Source organism: Eretmochelys imbricata, chromosome 10 (assembly GCF_965152235.1).
Source record: "Eretmochelys imbricata isolate rEreImb1 chromosome 10, rEreImb1.hap1, whole genome shotgun sequence".
Classification (NCBI taxonomy): domain Eukaryota; kingdom Metazoa; phylum Chordata; order Testudines; family Cheloniidae; genus Eretmochelys; species Eretmochelys imbricata.
The window spans coordinates 17,458,662-17,480,367 of NC_135581.1; the positions used below are offsets into that span (position 1 = coordinate 17,458,662).

Consider the following 21,706-nt stretch of genomic DNA (forward strand, 5'->3'; position numbering starts at 1 on the left):
TCAGGATTGTTCACTGGGAGTCAAATAAAGGTGAAAGCAGTTGAGGGTATGTCTACACTGCAGTTAAAATAAAAACCTGTGGCTGTCCAGTGCCAGCTGACTCAAGCTTACAAGGCTTGGGCTAAGGGGCTGTTTAACCGTGGCATAGACATTTGGGCTCAGGTTGCAGCCTGGTCTCCAGGACCCTGCGAGTTGGGTGGGTGGGTCCCAACGCTGGCCTCAGCAAAAATGTCTGAATTAAACAGCCCCTTAGCCTGAACCCGGTAAGCCTGATTCAGCTGGCACGGGCCAGCCACAGGTTTTTAATTGCAGTGTAGACATACTCTTGAGTTTCTTGACTTTGACGAATTTTTAAATAAAAGCTAATGACAGATCAAGCCTTCCAGCTCACCAAATTTATCTGTTGTTTTCAGTCACTAGGGCCAACAGCAAGGTCAATAAAGAATAGTTTCCTCTGTGTCACAGTACAAACAAGAATGTGATCCATGTGATATAGAACCGCCTGCCAAATTGGAGGGGAAAAAAAATAAATCAGCCAAACAACGAGCACAGGGTTGCTTGCTGCAGTAAACAAACAACCCCTCCCCCCACACACATAATAGTAAGAAGCTCCACCCTCTAGTGAAAGCTCCTTTTCAAAGCTCTAAGCGGTATAATGCAGATTATTGTAATATTTTTCTCTGTTGAGACAAGCAATCAGCCAAGTTCTGTGATATCCAATGTTCTATATTGTGCTGTTCTTAAAGAAAACTTAACAGACTTATTATTTAACTTTTTATACTATCTATTGCCTGTACTTCAGAAGGGGGCTGCAGAGTTCAGCTCTTCCAGACAGAGGACAGTTATGTTGGGAAGCCAGTATGCATGAAAGGAAAGTTAACTAAGGTTCAGGTCCAGTATAGCTTAACTACTCCAGTGAGAGGTGCAAATAAAAAACCCAACCTCTTGCTTGTACAGATAGGTCTGGGCACAATGGGTCCATGTTCTAATTTAAACTTCCTGACTAAGTTTCCCCAGTCTGGAAGATCTCAGCTTGTGGGCAAACATAGCAGAAAACTTTTGGAGGTGAGGAAACTCAGCACTTGGTAGTGTTAAACTCAAAAATAAGTTTTCTAAGAAACCCAAATATGGCTGAGATTGCAAGGTATGCCACAGGACCCACAATGGAAAAGACAGTGTTGGTACATGTGCAATGCCTGGTTGGTACAAGACCTCCTTTTGATACTAAATCACTTGGCTTAGTGGATGCTAAGTAGAAAAATTAAACTACTTAAAAATGTATTCTAAGTTACTATGATGAATGTAACAGTTTTGCACCATGTATGGAATATTCACTAATGGACAGCTAGTTTGTTTAATATTCCCAGAATACTATGAGGTTACTTTTTACAAGAGTTTCCGAAGACTCTGAACCTTACACATATTGTTCAACATTAAAGTGAAACAGGCATTTTAGAGGTGCCCAGTGTTCTATCATAGACCATGTTGTTTAGGCATAACATTTTCAAAGCTCATCACACTAAAATACACAGCACAGGCTGTCAACCTGAATTTGGATTTCAAAGAGTTATTTCAATAGCTTCAGACATTCTCTTGCCTCTAAGATGGGCAAAAAAGGAAGCTTTCCTTGGGTTTCAGATGTATGGGAAGATCGGGAAAAATCTCTCTTCACTGGAAACTTAATTTGGAAAAATATATTTTTCAGGCAGTTAGTCCTCAAACTGCACTAACAGCAATTAATATTTTGAAAATACTAGGCCAGCTCCTTGGCTGGTGTAAATCACCATAGCGCTCTTGTAGAGCAAGCGGAGTGGAGCAACGACGATTCACACTAGCTGAGGATCCAGCCCATTGTGCCCAGACAACCAAGATATTTAAAGGGAATACATCATGTGAACATGAACTGCTTACAAGCATACTAATCATGTGCGGGATCCTGCTCCTACAGAAGTCAATGGGAGGCTTGCCATTCAGTGGGAGCATGTTTAGCCCCCTCATAGGTTTTCTAGCTTTTTTACAAATTGTTTTAAAAACAAATTGTACTTCAGTTGTACAGTCCATTTGGTCCATCTGCTTCACTCTGTAATGATGCTGGAAAGCATTCAAAGCAGGGTGACCAGATGGCCTATTTTAAAAGGGACAGTCCCGTATTTAAGCTCTCCTGCAGGTATCCCGACTTTTTCTTTAAAACATGCAAATTGTCCCGTATTTTCTATCTTATTGTCAGCACTATTGGTGGGTCCTGCTGCTGGCCAGATCCCTGCTCGCCAGCTGCCCTCCCCACAGCGGTGAGTAGTGGGGTCCAGTGGCTGACAATGGCGGGTGGATGTTCAAGGCCGGTGGCGGGGCAAAGATGCAGCATGCAGGGCTGGCCACTCCTACTGCTAGTCCATCAGTGCAGCCCCTGCTGCATGCCTGCTTTCAGCCAGCAGGGCCCCCCCATCTGATTTCCGGCCAGCACTGGCTGTGCGCTGCAAGCTGCAGTGGCTGGTGTGTGTGAGCAGGTCACACACACCATGCGTCGCATCTGTTGCTTACCCATCAGCCCTTTACGTGCTCCCAGGGCTGGCCGCTCCCCTCTCACTGTCCTCTCCCAGCTTTGCCCCTTTACTCCTCCCGCCCCATTGTGCCTCCATATCCCCCCCAACAGGGCGTGTCCCACTCCCAGAACTGTGTGGAGAACCAGCCCCCAGTTGGGGCACTCAGCTCACCAGCGGCCTGGCTAGCAAGCTTCTTCCTTCCCCCACTGCCTCTGGTTGGGCAGGCACCCTGGGAAAGCCCAAGACTCTGCAGCTCAGGGTGCTGGCCAGGAGGAGCTGAGACCTGCATGTGCCAAAGCCCTGCACTGGTGGGGGAGGAGGAAGCGATTTCCTGCCTGTGCATGCCCTGAATGTGCAGGCTCCACAGCAGCCCCCGGGGCATAGGCTTAGCACCATCTTCACCCTCCACCCTGGGTCCCGCCCCCAGGGAACGCAGGGCTGCTCTGTCCCCTAGGCACCCTCCCCTGCTGAGCCACCTCTTTGGCCAGGCTGCTGTTGAAGCCCCTGCAGTCAGGTTCCCTGGGCCCTGGTGTACAACACATCCTTAGGGCTTAACCCCTTCCTGCCCACACTTTAGTGGGCGGGGGGACAGGACAGAAGGCAGCTGGCAGGGCCGGCTCTACAGTTTTTGCTGCCCCAAGCAGTGAAAAAAACTGCCACCGCAGACGGCAAAAGGGAGAAGCTGCGGCCGGCGGGACAGAGGAGCCGCCGCCAAATTGCCGCCATGGCAGAAACTCTGCCGCCCCTTTCTAACTGTCGCCCCAAGCGCCAGCTTGGAACGCTGGTGCCTCAAGCCGGCCCTGGAAGCGGGGTTATGTCAGCAGCCAGCAATAGCCTAGAAGTGTTGACACGGGAGGCAGGAAAGAGCAAGCTGCTTACCTCGGTGGGGACGCGGACTCAAATAGGCCTGCAAAAAACAGCTTGGCCATCCGCAGGCAAAAACAGCTTGGCCATCCCTCCCCCTGCGGCTGGAAGCAGCTCCCATCCCTTCCCTCACGCCCAGTGTGTGTGTCAACGCTCCCGGTGTGAACCCTAAAGTCTTAAAGATAAGAAGGTAAATAAAAAGAATCCTGCTATGCAGTATTTCTTTTTAACAGAGGCTTAGTCAACTTGATGTTAATTTGAACGTTCGTACTGCATAGTTCTGATTGATTGCCATTGAACTCACTTGAAAACGTAATTTTATTAGGTGTCCTGTATTCAACATAGGAAAATATGGGCACCCTAGTTCACAGACATCACAGAACTGCAATTCTATTGTGTTGGAGAGACCAGGTTGCTCACTGGAGAGGTTTTTTTTGGGGAATTTCAGGGGAGGGAAGGGGGAAGTTCTGGACATATTTCCCCAGGGTAAATTGCAAGAGAATGCCAGTTCTGTAGTGGCTATGATGGCTGTGCACAGATGTCACTCATTATGTCTGGAAAAACAAAAGGAATGAGAAAATGGAGTTGCCCAGCTCTGGTTCAGACAGGCAATTAAAAAAATTAAATATATATTGCAAAAGTCTGAGGTACCACCCACAAAGCCGACCCTGCATGGAACGGGCAGATTCTGCTCCAACTAAAGGCAGTAACACAACTCCAAAAGGCTTATGTGCCACAGGTGGTGTGAAAGTCAGCCTCAGAAAGGAACAGCAGCTAGTTTAAGAAATGTAGTTACATCAACACTATTGAAATCTTACTTCTGTTACACAATGTTGCAACTTACGGTTTTTATCCTGAATCTCATGATATTTGGTGCTTTTCTTAAACATCAACTCCTAAAGACAGGGATCCTCTTTTTTGTTCTGTGTTTGTACATAATGGTTTCCTAGTCCCTGACTGGGGCTACCATAATACAAATAATAAAGAGAATCTTAGTTGTTTTTTTTTTAAAGTAAGTTTCTAGCCTTCATGGTTGAAAAGGAGAGCTTGAAAATGTGACATGAATGTAATCTAAAGGCTCAGACTCCAGAGGACAAATAAAATCTCAAATCTTAAAAATAAAATCTCATAATTAAGACAATCTCAATTTTTTAAGGCGTGACTCATGATTTTTGAGTGTTTGGGGTTGGTAGCACTGGTATAATACCTCTCAATATTACTCCCATTTTTTCAGGGTTTCATATCTTCCATATTTCAAAATCACATTTGTTACACAGTTTTAAATTGTTATGCCATTTTAGAGTTGTCAGTACTGGATTTCTATCCTTCTACTGATTAATAAAGGCCCATATTTTAAAATATACATCAGAACCTCTTTAATCCCCATGGTACTAAGGCATTTTGTAATTCATGCAATCCTGCTCCACCAGTAATGGAAGTCAATTAGGAATTCTGCAGTTGACTTGGATGGGAGCAGGAGCAGGCTTTGAATGAGCAGGTTTAGCACTACTTGGTACTGAGCTACATAAAAAACATGGTTATGTATAAGTGTGGCTACGGTTGTGTTCTTAGAACTGTGGGTCATTTTACATACTGTACCACCTATGTGCTGCAATACTTACACACAGATGGCAAGGGAAGGACTGACTTTGAATTTGTTAGGTGCCCACTGAAACATGCAAAGCCAAAGGGGAAAATTCAAAGCACTCAGTGGAGTTTTGTAGCTGCAAAACTCACAACTGCATGCTTACAACTTCAGGATAATAGTAACATTTGTGCCCTATTTAGTTATGCATTAAGTACATACATCTTTACCACTTATATGAGACAAAGGAGGTCATTTTTATGGGCAATCCTAGCACACAAATTCCGAGTCAAGACTGAAATGTTCTGATTGAAGATTTGGTTGTTTCAGCAAAACAACGAACAACTACTTCATACACTACTTCACAGTATAACTAGTGTTAGACAATATCCTAGGAATACAAAAGGTTTGTGCACCCATACCGTTGTGTTTTTTTTTAAAACCATAGGGAATAGGAGAATTACAGTTAGCAACTGAAACATTTGAAAGTGATAATGAAAAATGCCACAGATTTGACAGACTGTGGAACAATAAGACTATAAGGAAATTAAGTCCCATTAAAGAAAAGCTATTTTGTCTAGCTTATTAGCAGGGGCTTAGTATAAAATATATATAGAACGGAATATCATCCTAGCATGCCAGTGAAATGCCAAAGCAGCCTGAACATGAAATTGGAGTTGCTAGCAGTCATGCTGGAACAAGACTTGGTTTTTAAAGAGACAGTGACTTTTTAAATGTTTATTTTTTAGCTCCTTGATCTTAGAAGTCTCCAGCTAGACTACTACTGGTAAAACCTTTCACTTCAAGAGATTCTCAACCAACAGTGACAGGAAACTGATATTGTGAAGGAAACATTTTATAAGCCAGAAGTTGGGCCCACAGATATGCCACTTATTTATGAATCCAAAGCAGCACCTCCTGTTGAGCACTCCAAAGGTGATGATCCAACACAACATAAACACAACACAACATGTAAAAGGAGTAGCAGGATTGTAAAGTGCTTATACTTTGGCTTAAAGACTGTTTAGTCTTATATCTATGCATACAGAGCTCTCCCGTCTGCATAAAACCACCTCCACAAGTGGAAAAAGCTATGTCGGACGGAGATTTTCTCATGCCAACATAGCACTGTGCTGATGAGGGCTCATGTTGCTGAGGGGGGTGTTTTTTTCACACCCGAGCGACATAAATGATGCTGACACAGTCAGTAGTGTAGAGACATAGAAACTGGTTTAGGCTAACTGACCAACAATGCTAGATGCTGAGTACCCTCAGTGGCCAGTGACAGCAGTGGGAGTGGAGGGTACTTGGCACCTCACAGGACTCCACACACCATTTGCACTGACATTCTCAAGATAGAATCATTATTTAAAAGCAGTTTGCAGCCCTGTCTGCTTTAAGGCAACTAGATTTACTCATGATTTTTCTGGAATTCCATTCCATTCATATGCATCACACTTGCCCTGGGCCTTCATTCCTTTAAGCGACACAAACAATTCAAGGGAAATTGACTTCTCCACCTAGGATCAAGCCTACAACTATTTAAGGGACCCAGATCTGATACATAGATACAGAGACAAACACAGACACACCCTACTATAGAAACTAGCTGACAGTGGAGGTGGAATGGCTGAAAATTTTGAGATATATGAATTAGCTGGCTAGTGTTCTCCACTGATGTTGCCTGAAAAAAACCAGTAAAATATGAGGCATACAGCAGATTTTTTCAGGTTTTCTTAAGACAATTTCTCTAAACCATGCACCTTTCCCTCAATTCTCAGTAACTTTGGAGTCACTTTTCCATGTGGAGCACTGAGTTTCTCTTAATCTTTTTTAATGTGTGCATTTCAGAGATTATTTTAGGAGAGGGACCATTGATTTTAGATTTGGCATCTAACAAAAACAGCAGGAACATTCTTCCAACATACTTGCATTTTGGAGAGTATCTGTACAATTCAAAGTCTATAAGCAGCAACACATCCATAAAAATGTTGGAAGAAAAGGACCAGATGAACATCTTAAAGTGAGAGAGAATGGAACAAATCGAAGCATGCATAATGATGAGACTGTAACAAATCCTAATCACATCCCATTATCCTCTCACAGAGGAATCTGTGACCTGAGATCAGCACTCCATATTGCCCAGAAAGAAACCCACAGCAAGATAATAGATTTGTTTCTGGAAAACTAACATAAGCCTAAACAGGTAGGATGAAAATCTAGTCACTATGGCAAAGAAGAGTCTGGACAGAGGGAAGAAAAATCCAGAACAAAGACAGTCAGAGCAGCTGAGCAATACAGATGGGTTGTGTCTATATAATAGGGAAGGAAAAACAGGAGAGAGTCTGGAAATGGAGGGGAGGTGAAAAGGGAGGGATGCAGGCCAGCAAGGGAGAGCTGGACAGAATTGGAAAGGGCGAGGAGAGGTGCTACTACAATAAATGGTGCAGAGGGGTGAAGGGGAGACTTCTGCAACTGGAGAGAATGGAAGGGAGCGAACTTGGGCAGAAAACAGGAGTGTCCCTTTACCAAGTCTGCTGATGAGGTTTCACAGAAACTGCATTTACACCTATGAGACAACCATACTGCAGAAATTTCTACTACATAGAAAATATGCCAGACCCTCTCCAGTCCCTATTTATACTCTCAGGCACAAGACACATGAGCAGGCACAAGATACATGAGCAGGCAGAAGCATCACCCACTGCTCATTAACCATAGTGCAAAATGTGGGCCCTAGCACCAAGTGGAATTTAGCAGCTAACAATATGTATTCTCTGTAATGTACCATGCACATCACTGCTACTCTATAAATAACATGGCAAAGCTCTACAGTAGTTTGTAGCCTGTCGAAGCATGAGCAGTACCAAAGCTCTGCATTTGATAATCACTACATTACCCCTTCTTCCCACCCACATTTTACATCCTGCCAAACACATTAAGAAGAGTTCTGAAAATGCACATTGGAATATTCCAAATATTTACGGAATCAAAAGGAAATATTTGATTTTGTGGTTTTTTTTAATTGGTTTACATTTTGTAAAACACAATTCAGTGTTGTAAAACCATTTACTGTTTGTGGAGTCCAGGAAAGTATTGAAGGTTTTTTTTTTTTTAATTGATGATTTGCACTGTTTTGCTTCCTTATCATTTATGAAGGTGGCCATAAAGGGTGGTGCTGGTAGTTTTATTTTATTTTCCTGCTTGTTTTTTAACTGTTAAAATATCAAGTCTGGTTTTCTTGCAGGCTTTGTTGGAGGTATTAAATAGGTATTGTGAGCCCTCACACCTTAACCGCAGAGGCAGGGGTGTTCAGCCTTTTCCCCAAGCGTTTATACACGTTGGAGTGGGGTTAACAACCAAGAACTAAAACAAAAACTCAAAATGATCAAAAAAAATCTTTCCCTTTCAACTGTTCCGCTTGTAGCTTCATCATGTTGCAGTTTCACTAGTTCTCTGGTCACTGGTCTTCCAGAGAAAACAGATGTAAAAAACGAGAACACTCCCCCACCACTAGCACCCTCTCCCCACCTTTTTTTTTTTTTTTAATTGTATTTATTTCAGCCTTCTCTCTGCATCACAAAAAAGGCACAAGCTCTTTTTTCCCTTTTCAGGTCAACACTAAGAAGACATCAAGGAACACTGTCTTGCCAAGGTTGCAGAATGACACGTAGCCTCGAGCAAAGACATTGGGGGAAAAATAGAATGTTTGTATCTGAAAGCTACTTTGTGTATTTAGTAGTTGCAATATTACCCTGACTCTATACAACTCCGGGGATCACGTCTAGCTGTCATCTATCTAAACTATCACTTTTAATTTTTTCAGCCATGACTAATGTAAACTTGCAAGGGTTTTAGCTTTCCGAAGACATCTGACTCAGGGGTGTGGACCAACACAGCAGACTCCACGTCAGGAGTCTTATGACTTTTAACACATTCTCAGCTGTTACTGCCAAAATTAAACTTTCTAAGCATCTCAAGCATTTTGAATTAGCTTGATGTAAACACCACATACACAGCTATCAACACTGCTTTGTTCTTGGATTATTCTTTAGTGTCAAAAAGGTTTGTAAGGCTTTTTTGGTCTAATGTAAAAGCTTGCGAATTTTGCTTATTTTTTCATTGCAAACGATTGTTTTTATGAAGCCCATTTTAAACAATTATGAATATAGAGCTTTTGTTTTAGGAAAAGTTTAGAAATCAGATTATCCGTAAATACTGTATCTTAAAAATTAAGGGTCATCCAGGCTCTTTCTTTTGCCAATGCAGGACTGTTATCTACAGTACATTTTAATGTATTCAGTCTAGTTAAAAGTGTCCCAAACTCTGCCGCCCTTCCACTATTCCCCAGTGTAATGATCCAATCCTGCAAACATGGTGTAAATGGCTCCATTAATGCTGATCGATTTAGGCACATGTATAAGCTCATATTCCTACTTATAAAGAAAAGGAGTCCTTGTGGCACCTTAGAGACTAACCAATTTATTTGAGCATGAGCTTTCGTGAGCTACAGCTCACTTCATCAGATATCTGATGAAGTGAGCTGTAGCTCACGAAAGCTCATGCTCAAATAAATTGGTTAGTCTCTAAGGTGCCACAAGGACTCCTTTTCTTTTTGCAAATACAGACTAACACGGCTGTTACTCTGATTCCTACTTATGTGCAGCTTTTGGAGTCTGGAAGTTTTTTCAGCATACATTATTTTCCCTTTCCTAATTTCACTGATTTCTCTTACCTCCCCCGCCATATACCACACTCAACAAACCTTCTCTATCCTTTGTATTTACACCCTTCAAATATGTGCAGACGTATGTCCTCCTTACTTGTCTTAGCATCTGCAGATATATTTCATTTTGCAAATCTTTCCTCATGATTCAGTGCAGCTGCACTGCTGGTCTGTGACATAATGCAGATTCAAATTACGTTGATCTTTGCTGTTGCCACATCCTGGTGCAAACATCTAATTTGCTGCCTATCACCCCAAACTAGGGTTCATTCAGGTTAGCTACTTTCAATGTTTCTCCCTTTCCTGGAATATCTGTAGTCCTAGTCTCCCAACACCAGCAAATGGTGTAGCTTGCATTTTCCCAATAATTTCATTTTATTATTTTCTGCCCAAGTTTCTAACCTCCCTAGGGCCCTTTGTATTATTTGTCTGTTCCCATTGGTGTTTGCAGTTCATGCCAATTTAATATCACCTGTGCATTTCATTGCTGTGCAATTAACTACATCTTCCAGATCATTAATGAATTAAGATCACAATCACCCGTCCCTGAAGTACCATGAGAGAGATGGTAAACTGCAGCGTATCCTATTCTCTTTCCTGATAGTTGCCTTAAGACATTTCATTTAAAATATCTCAATACAGAAGAGTAACAAGGCAGAAGAAAGCAAGTATTTCTGGTGATATTAATGCAGCTGCACTCTCCAAAGAAATATACACATGAAACCAAATTGCACATAAAGGAACATTCTGTTCTGTGTCTTGAAAGCAGAAAGTTACCTGCTGTGCAGGTTGCTTTATCACACATTGAGAACCTTCATCATGTAAAGTTATCTCACACAGATAACATATTTGATTAATTTGTTTTAGCTGCTGGTTCAAAAATGTTCACAGATGAAATAAATATATAATTTCTTCTAACTTTTTTCCCCCAAGAAAAATGCTTTTTTGTGATACTTTACAAAACAAGGAGAGGAGGAAAGAAAGAGAGCGAGTGGAAAAACAAGAAAGATACAAACCTCTACACCTGGTACAGAGAACCAGTTGTTTTTCCAAAAGCACACCAGCACAAAGAGAACCAGCGTAACAGACAAGAATGTCAGCATGGAATATTGCATATGCCAGTGATGAATAAAGGCTTCAGACATTTCCAAAAATAAAGACCAAATGTCTTTAAAATCCTTACACTGCACAACACATACTTGTTTGTTTCCAATTTTGCTTACAGCTATGCTTACTGTCACAGCTATGCTTCTCCTTCTTAGTACATTGCTCAGGTTTTATGAGGCTCAGGATCAGCTTGTTCCTAGCTCTGGCATATATGTTCCCCTCTTGTACTCTTAAGGAACCTTAATCTCTTGGACCTTCCTGCATAGGTGCCAGCCCCAGCTGCTGTCACTGCGCTCCCAACCTCTTCCCCTGCACCAGCCAGTGGAACTCAAACGGGTACAGAGCACCACCGCAATGAAGATCTGTGCTTTAAAAATACAATCTGGTCTTCAACCCAATCTCAGGACCTGTATGAAAGAACATTATCCCTTGGGAATAAAAAACATGACAGGAGCTAAGAGCACTTACCAGGTAGAAAACAGGAAGATGCAGCAAACCATAACCAGTTCTAAAATGGCTATCTTATGGCTACAGCTTTTTAGCTCTGGCATAATGGAAAGGGCTAGCCCCATGAAGGCATGCTGGGAAAGAAAGGAAATCACAAAGGATGATGCTGTCTCTGTGTCACATCCTGCCAGTTTTAATCACTGATAACATGAAAGCAGCTATAGATTTAATACACTTGTTTAACGAGGCTCCAATTAAAAGAATTTTAGCTATCTGAGTAATGAAGTCAGTGGGGGACAATATTTTCAAATGAAGCAGAAGCCCAGCTGCTGCTGTCCCATCCTCTCAGGAGACTTTTATGTTCTGCTAAATAGAAAGTAAGCAAAAATCTCTCCAAAACACGTCTCCAAACTTCAGGGGTGTTGAAGCTAAACTAAAGTTGGTTAGTAAAGGGCTTTTTCCTTTGAAAATTTTCACCATTTTTTTTCATTTTATATTGAATCATTTCTTTGAAATTTTTGGGGTTGTCATTCCAAAATTTAAAAAAACTGAAATATTTTTGGGTTTTTGAGAAACCAAATTTTTTCACAAAAACAGATATGGAAAAATATTGACTAGTTCTAATCTAACTTCAAATCCTACCCCTGATTCACCCTCAAGACTCAAACTCATATCCTAGTCTACTCCTAATCCAGACCTGAATGCAACTCTGTGGCCCCCTCTAATTTGTTATTATTTGTATTACTGTAGGACCTAGAGACAGGGTGCTATTGGGCTAGGTGTTGTACAAAATTAAAGTATTTACAGTAATTTTAATTAACAAGATGACATTTTGTTCTCCAGAAGGAACTATCGGGTTGTCCTCTTGACCACTAGGGAAGTTCTCTATACCCAGCATTTTAGAAGGAAAATAGTGTCTCAAAATTAAAGACCAACTGAAGTTTATTCAAGTCCCTAGCTTGGATTGTGAGGGCACTCTAGCATGACAGTACAGCATACACCTGTCAGGATAATACTCAGTACAGAGAAACACCACTCTATTTTCTACAGTCACTTTCATGCCATGTTTTCATACTAACTGCATCCCAAAACACTTTGCAGAGTTAAACAACAGAAACAGAAAGAAAGTCAAAATAAAACCGAGAGAGAGAGAAATTAAAATGGTACAGACAAGGAAGAAAAGAAATGTTTTCTAATAAGATTTGAAATAGATGGAGAGTCAGTGGAGAAATATGGGATGATTGTTCCAGATGGTAGGAGCTGCAGAGAAAGCTTTTGGACTCAAAGCAAAGAGACTGTATGAAAGATCAGAAGCTGGCACTAGATCAGTAGAGCTGACAGGGAGCAGATCAGGCAGCAACAAGGAGCAAAATTCAGAGGTGACGTGTAAATTAAGTGAAAATTAGACTCACTCGCACCCATTTACCAATCTGTGAGTAAAAGTGTGAGAGTAAGGTATATGGACATATATGTTAAAGGACGCTTACTTTAACATTTGCATCCTTATGCCCTCCTGGTAACTGCCACATTCCTCTCTTTTGGCTCCTCAGCACGTGAGTTATATCCACATTGACTGCTTGAGACTTAGTGGGTCAATTTCAGAGGTCATTTGTAAGGGGATGTAAATTACCATTGGGAAGTGGGTGTGAGTGAAAGTAGATGTAACTAAAAAAGTAAGTCTGGGAGAGTCGAGGAATTCTATCCTGGTAAAACCATACATGAAAGAAGGGATGGCAGGGCTGGATTAACACATAAGCACTCTAGGAAGAACCATGGGGTGGGGAATTAAGGAACCAGCTAGCACCTACCCCGGGAACCAAGTGATTACATCAGAATCTAAGCTTTAATTACCCCCCCCCAAGTTTCTAGCCCTTGCGGTTGTGAAGTAAAGCTTGAAAACATTAACTGAGTATAACCGATGCAATGACAACTTCCTGAGTCTGCAGACAGCCTGAAACGATAGCTCAGATAGTCACTATATATGGAATGGGACATACCAGCTACAGTCCAAGTGTGGGTAGACAGTGTTGGGATGGAGCCCAAAAGGGGGAGGGCAGACTGCCTTAATCCAAGGCTGGGAATTGGTAAATTATACCAATTTAGTTTCCTCTAAATTTAGCCCAAAGGCATGAGATAGGCTGGAGCAAGCCCATTCAGAGGTTTTACAATAAAGAAGAAGAATTTGGAGGTGGAACTTGCAGTACATGAGGAGCCAGAAACAAACCTGAAATCCTTTCTCAGGGATTGATTCTGCTCCCTCTGGAGCCAATGAAAAAGCTACCATAGACTTCAGGGCAAGGGCTAGCACCTAAGCCCCAGATACAGATCCCTAAATTCAGGGGTGAAAGTAAGCTGGTATGGGCTGGTACTGGTCAAAAGCTGACTTTAAGTCGCTGCCCTTTTTGCGCCCCCAGTCGGCCCTGCTGGGTCCCTACCAGCAGGGCTGCCGACAGGGGGGAGCAAAAGGGGCAGCAACGTTAAAGAGCTGCCGCAGCAGCACTTTAATGTCATTGCCCCTTTTGCTGCCCCCCTCCTGGCTGCCGACCAAAAGGAGCAGCTGCCCATGGCCGGCAATTTAAAAGGGCTGGCTGGGGAATGCTGACCCCCAGCTCTGCCCCTTCTGCCTGAAGCCCCGCCCTTTCCAGGGGCCGGAGTCAGCCCCCGTACCGGTAAGTCTTTGGCTTTACTTTCACCCCTGCCTAAATTCCAGATTTAGGCATCGCTGTGGTCCACAAAACCTGCTCTCGGCTGCTGTCCAACTCCTTAGGTGCCGACATTTTTACTGTAAAAGTTCCTGCCTCTGGCCATGCACACCACTTCCTCACTCTAGGCAATCAGATGCCTATTTCATCTCTAAGACCCAGCGCACTCCTCAAACCAGGGGAAGATAGTGGGGGTCATGCCTATCTCGTCTGAGGGCCCAATCCCGTAGACATGCTCTGATCACCTACCAAACTGGGTCCCATTCAAAATCTACCCAGAGGAGGAGCCATGTCCCTTATAACTTTTAACCCAGTGGTTAGAGCACTCACCTGGGAGGTGGGAGAGCCAGGTCCAATTCCCTCTTCTGCTTGATGGGGAGAAAGGATTTGAACAGAGGGGGTTTCTCCCATCTCTCAGGGGAGTGACCTAATTACTTGGGCTATAAAATAGTCTCATTTGGGCTCCCTCAATCTCACCTATTGAAGCTGTTCCACTTTGGATAAATACTTAAATGTCACTGGGCCAGAGAGTGAGATGAACTCCCTAGCCGGGGGGTTAGGGTGCTCACTGGGGATGTGAGAGACCCAGGGTCCAGCCCCCTGATCCAATCACTCCTCGACTATTTATCCAAAGTGTGACAGTTTCAACAGGAGAGCCTGAAGGAGCCCCATATCAGACTATCCCATAGCCCAGTGGTTAGGGCACTCTCAAGAGGTGGGAGATCACTGTTCAAATCCTTCCCCCCCTCAGCAGAGGGGGAAATTGAGCCTGCTTCTTCCACATCCCAAGTAAGTATTCTAACCACTGGGCTAGAAGTTATAAGGGAGGTGTCACCTACTCCTCGTTTGCCAATGTTTCCTATAAGAACTATTTAGGTGCCTAAGCCACCTGATTCCAGGAATGGGGATTGCAAGAGGTCCAGCTGCGGAGTGTAAGTAGATAAGAACCTCCCTGCAGCCTGATCTACACTGGGTAATTAGGTCATCATAACTACATCGCTCAGGGGTGTGAAAAATCCATACCCCTGAAGAGCATAGTTAAGCTGACATAAGCCCCATGTAGAATTCTGTCAACCTAGCTACTACCTCTCGGGGAGGTGGATTACCAATACTGACAGGGGAATCCCTCCTGTTGGTGTAGGTCAGCGGTTCTCAAACTTTTGTACTGGTGACCCCTTTCACAAAGCAAGCCTCTAAGTGCGACCCCCCTTATAAATTAAAAACACTTTTTTATATACTTAACACCATTATAAATGCTGGAGGGAAAGCGGGGTTTGGGGTGGAGGCTGACAGCTTACGATCCCCCATGTAATAACCTCATGAACCCCTGAGGGGTCCCAATCCCCAGTTTGAGAACCCCTGGTGTAGGTAGTGTCCACACTCAAGTGCTACAGAGGCACAGCTGGGCCGATCTTGTAGACAAACCCTTAGGACCCGAACTCAGAGAGAGGGGTGAGGCTTAGGACACACCCCTCTCATTGGCATCTCTCATTGGCTAGCATGCTGGCTTTTGTGGATCCCATTGTTAGGTGCCTATCTCTCCTCATTCATTATATACAGAGCCTAGTGCTTAATCCAGGCTTTGTGGATCTCATTGTTGTTCCAGTGATTTTCTAGGGCCTAGAAGTACAACACCACTCAGTGTTGCAATGCCTAATTCCCTTTGTGGATCCAGGCCTCCTTCCTTATTCAGACAAACTCTCACTGGAGTTTTGCCCCAGTAAGAACTGAATAAAAAGAACTTCAGTGTTTGGCCAAATAATAATTAATGTGGTTTAAAAGATTTCCCTGAAATCTTGTTTTAATTTCCATAACTCTATTTCCTTTGAAAACAGAATAAATAAGAACACATTTTAAAATGTTAAATTATGTTAAATTATACAAATAGTTAAATTCATAACTCGTGCTTCCTTTTCTGATACATTCATTGGGACAGATGCCAAGAATATATAAATATAGCTTCATAAAAATGTAAATATTTGTCCAATGGGTACTCCTGAAATCAAGTTTATATTCCATGTACTGATAGATACTACACAACAAAACAGATTTTTAGCTCACACTACAGATTATTTGGCAGATATTTTGATGGAAGGTATGCTGATCATTCTAGTAGTGTCAACCGAATCACATTACTGCCTGAGTTAGCATTTTCTAAATGCTATTCTACAGCTTGCAGTTTTAAAAGCTATTTTCTTTATCATTAGTTTCAACACTGTTTGCAACACTAACTAAATAAGAAGGTGAAAAATACAATATTTCAATGAATATTTATTGTAATGTAGCAATAAACATTTATTATGAATTTAAATGTAGTTATAGCATACTAAAGTTAGGTTTTATTCTTATTGTGAAATGTAATCCTTTATTTGTGCTATCAAAGTTTTTGTTCCTACAAATGCTGTGTCCTGGTCTACACACAAAGCTCACTGGTTTAACTAAGTGGTGATGTTGCAATGATTTAGTTAAACTAGTGCACCTTTGTGCATGGACATGGATATATTAGTTTAATTGGCCCTATTAAGTACTTGGAGGTGCAATTAAGTAACCTGGACAAGCTAAACTGATGTAAGCCAGGTTTCAATCGATAAAAGACTGTTCACACACAAAGTTGCACCAGTTTAAGTAAATCAGTGCAAAATCACAGCTTTAGTTAAACCAGTGCAACTATTGTGCATAGACCTGGCCTGTGATTTCCTTAACCTAAATATAATGAATTCAATACGTGGACAGATGGGTGAAGGTAATAAAAGGATAAAGGAGAAAACTTTTCTTGCTGAAAAAATTGGCAGAGTACAAAGGAAATCTTCTCTCCATATCTACCGCAAATTAGTTTAAATATAGATAACGGAAATGTTTCCATTTCTTCAGTATGAAAGCAGCTCTTTGATTGAAACTAATTGCCACAACACGCAGTCCATTTCTCTTACTTTTCATTGTATACAACCCTTCAGGTCATAGGGTGCTGAAACTAGAGGTGCTGCTGTACCCCCTGGCTTGAAATGGTTTCCATTATATACAGGGTTTACAATTTGGTTCAATGGCTCTCACCACCCCACTATAAAAATTCTTCCAGTACCACTGCTTCAGGTCAATATTTTCAAAGGGTCCTATCTTGGCCTCTGAAATTTTCATCTCTACTTTTTCATCTCTAAGATTTTGCATGCCTGAAACTTTGACTTCTGCATGCATCCTATGGTTGTGCATATAAACTGGGTAGATACATAGCTATGCTATTTCCATGTGCAAACACAGGCTGCATTCACAACTCCATGTTTTTATATGCATGAAAATCAAAAGGTGACAAATAATGGGCACAATTTTATGTGTTGCTTTTGAAAATGTGGTCCTAACACAATGTTGTCATGATGTATTGCTAGGAAGGCAGAACTCCTAACTGACAGAGGGCTCACCTCTGGTTCCCAAGAGAACCATAAAGTATTTCCTCCCCAGGGGCTGATCACACTCTTTTTCTGTATTCTCAGTCCCCACTGGCCTAGGAAGCAAAGGAGTATGTTACAAGGTAGCATGCTGTGATACTGACATACCAGCCTTCTCTTTTGATCTTTACAGTATATTAACTTTGAAAGATTAAGGCTTTGTCTACACTACAGACTTATGTTGGTATAACTATGTCACTCAGGTGAGTGGAAAAGCCACACCCTGAGCAATGCAGTTATACAGACCACACCCCTGGCATAGACAGTGCTATGTGGGCGGGAGGGCTCCTCCTGTCTACCTAGCTACCACCTCTTGGGGAAGTGGAGTACCTAGGCTGACAGGAGAAGCTCTCCTGTCGGTGCAGGAAGGAAGTGTCTTCACTGAGCACTGTGGTGGCACAGCTGATTCGGGGAAGCTGTGCCATTGCAGTGCTGTGTGTTTTACTCCTGGGGGAATTCTGTGGGACTGCATTCAGAAAACACCCTCCCCGGGCAGAATTCCTGTGCTCCCCTGCTGGAAAAGGGCAGGGAAGTCGTGCTTGGGAGGGGGCGGTCCAGGGACAACCACGGGCAAAGTTTTTTGGTGGGATTTCCTCCCCAACAGAGGTGATGTATGGGGGGCACATGGGGTTATGTTCCACTATCCCCCTGCCCCCCTGTTTCTGCAAGTGCAGAATTGCCCAGCTGAAGGACGCTGCATCTCAGCTTCGCTGATTCTGCAACTGAATGCTGCCTCCTGGGTCCCATCATGCCCCCCCCTTCTGTGTGCTGGGAGCCTTCCTGTTTTCTGTGCAACAGTGAGTGCCCACGGTGGGGCTGGGTAAGGGGCAGCAGGGGAAATGAGAGAAAGGGGAGTGAGGTGGAGGGGGGATGAGGCAGTAGGGTAGGAAGGGGGTGGAATAGGGCAGGGGAGGGGAATGTGGGAGTGAGGCATAAGTGCTGGAACTAGGGATGCGGGGGGGGGGGGGGCGGTGTGAGCTTCCACACTCCCTGGCTTGAGGAGGTTTCCATTATATACAGGGTTTACCATTTGGTTCAATGGCTCTCAGCACCCCCACTATAAAAATTGTTCCAGAAGCCCTGGAGTGAGCGAACGGGGCATGGGGCAGTGAGGGAAGTGGATGAGACGGGGGAAAAAAGGGGATAGTGGAATCATGGGGGGGGAGGGGGAGCCTAGTATGCGGCGTCCCCATGGCAGCAGCTGGGGCTCCCCCATTAAGCAGGCCCATTGAACCCTCACACTGACATGCTCTACCCTCCAATACCTGAACCCCTCCACTAAACCTCCCACACCAAGACTCCCCCCGCCTGCCGAGCCCCATCTCCCTAGACCTCCTGCCCACTGAGCCCCAACCACCTTCACCTGGACCCCCTGCAGAGTCCCATTGCCCCTGCACCTCAAACCCCCAATGAGCCCCTGTGCATCCAGATCTCCCACTGAGCCTCTTGCACCCAGATTGCGCCACACAAAAACCTCTCACCCCACACCTGGATCCCCCCCACACTTAGCCCCTCCACACTTGGATCATGCAAGGCTGAGCCTGCTCACCCATACCTGGTGCACCGGGCGCAAAGGAGCAGGGTGTTTCTGGGGTAGTTTCTGGGACAGGCCCAGCCCTTGCACTGTGTCAGGGTTGAGACTGTGCAGCCTCACTGCCGAGTCCCTGTACCTGGGGAGGTGGGAGCTTAAGGGTGATCTCCCACCTCAATGCAGCCAGTGGCCTGTGCTCCCCACTGCCATGCTGGAGTCACATTTATTTATTGACAAATAAAATTTGCAGAATTTTAAAATATTGTGCACACAAATTTTTATTTTTTTTTTGGCACTGAATTTTTAATTTTTTGGCACAGAATTCCCTCAGGAGTAACAATGTGTAGACAAGCCCCTAAGTGTAGTATCAGTTTAATATCAAATATGTCCTGTTTCAGGGGATTATATCATAAATATGTAGTAGGATGGTCTTGATAAACTGAATAGCTGTTTTCTCTCTCTGACTAGTATGATCCTAATTTAGGGGCTTGTTTTTCCATCAATAAGCAGGAGACATATATGCATAACTCTCATTGATATCCATGGCAGTTAGCCATGTAAAAAGCTTCCATGCTTTGATGAGATAATATAAATGCTAACACACTGAAAAATGTGCCCAGAACACAAACACTCAGCTTAAGTCATTTAAAATGGATTAGCAAACATGCTGGATCAAATTCTAATGTTCCCTTCAGAAATGCAAATTCTGGGCAATTGACATAAATGGAATTACCCAGGTGTTATTGAGGGCAGAAGCTAGCCCTATATTTTGTTAATCTGTAATACAGGGGAATTTATTAAGGAGACAACATTTGAAATACATCACATTATGGAGGTTGCTAATAGATTCTAATGGCATTTTTGGAGCTGCAGTTCTCAGATATTCCAGAATGATCCATATTTGTGTTCTTCAAAAATACGGATGTGCAAAAAAAGCAGATAAAAACTGAACCATTTTAAAACCATGACTAATAGCCTACGGAATTCCACAGGTGCTAGAAGAAAATCGAAGCAGGTTTTGCCAAAGTTTTCCTTATATCCCAGCTAAGCCTGCTGGAAGAGAAGAATGTATCTGTGATGGATTTATTTTTTAGTTTTTACTGTATAAAGTTATTGAATGTTTCATCTAATCCCCTTCCCTTCAGCTATTAAAACAAGAACCTTACTGCACTATTGCACAGATAGACATGCATATTATATATACAAATGTAAATTTTCCTGATGCACTGTGTTATTTTACACTGCAAAATGAAGTGTGCGCACGCACAGCTATAAAATATCCTTGAGGCAGCTGTGTAGGCTGGCAAACAAAACCCTGACCTTTCTGTGTAAGACTGCAGTATAAATATTAATGCATATATGGTGAATCTGTACAGCCTTTATAATAAATTGGCATAATTTGACATGACTGAAGACTTCAACAAAAGAGATCACAGAACTACTCTGGACCCAGTAGTGATATTGAAATGTGTACTTCAATGATGCAAACTCCACTTCTGCTCTCAACATGTCCTAAATGTAAAGTACCTTGCCTGTTTCTAGTTGAATGTAGCAACTCATGATACCTCATATCCAATAACAACACAATAGTACGTATATATACCCCCACATACATAGTCATCTTTAGATCCAGAGCAGTCTTTGACATAACACAGGAAGGTTTGAAAGAATTCATTTCAAATATTTTGGAAAATTCCATTGAAAGAATGATTAGTTGTTATGATGGCTGTAATTTTCAAGGTTTTTTTTACTGAGTTGTATGCATCCAATTCATCCTTAATTGGTGCTTCACAGCCTCTGTGATTTCCATCATGGTGTTCTCAAAAAATTCTACTTATATTGTGGAAGAAAAAACAGTGAACTTCCATTGACTGACCTCAGACTCAAACCTGCCTTTCAGTGTCAAATGCAACCTACTGGTGTTGTTGTTTACAATCATGTAGATGTAGATGTCTAGAACTTCATGTAGATGTCTAGAACTGCTGCAGTGGCTGCCATTCATCATAGTTTTTGTTAATTATAGTCATGAGCCTGTCTCCTAAAGTATCCAGTTAAAAATTTACCCAACACTACCTGTTACTATTTGATGCACATAGTCAGTGAAAATTCTTGATGCAACACGTGCTGTGAATTTAGCTCTTCAAGTACTATAATGAAAATATATTCCAATATGAGTGTGATGGACAACTGGAGGAAGAGACACCAGCACCAAGTCCTGAAATATCCAGCTACATTATAATCATTATAATTACATTTTGCCTCAATGTTAAAAATAGAGCCTCATTCATAAAATCTGAAATTTGCCCCCTATACAGTGGGATGACAGAAAAGCTATGCATCATTTAAGTTGCAATGAAGTTCTGTCTTGAAGTCAATGGGACTTAACCACATGCTATATATATCCTGGGTGCATGTGTCCTGATAAAATCATACGATAGGATAATTATCACCAAATAAAAAATACAGCTTCTAGCTGCAAAGTGAGTTTACAAATTAGCACATTTTGTTGAAGTAAACAATATGCTACCAACCTTCTGCATGCTGGACTTTGTTCAATTTTTTTTTGAACAATTCTTACCACAAGGTTTTAAAATATATCATTCAGAGTGAATGAATCGACAAACAAAAAAATGGATGGATGGGTGCAATTTAACACTGTATCTATCCTAGAAGAGTTTGACTCCGTATAATGTGAGAAAGTCTGTTTTATGCCACAAATCCAATACAACAGCTGAAAATACCCTCACCCAGAACCCTTGGGTGG

At 42.6% G+C, this 21,706-nt stretch overlaps 1 protein-coding gene across 1 annotated transcript in view; it reads right to left on the minus strand.

Moving 5' to 3' along the window:
* Window positions 1-21,706, minus strand: part of IQCK (IQ motif containing K) — a 97,049-nt gene that overhangs the window by 1,064 nt on the left and 74,279 nt on the right. The window lies entirely within an intron of this gene.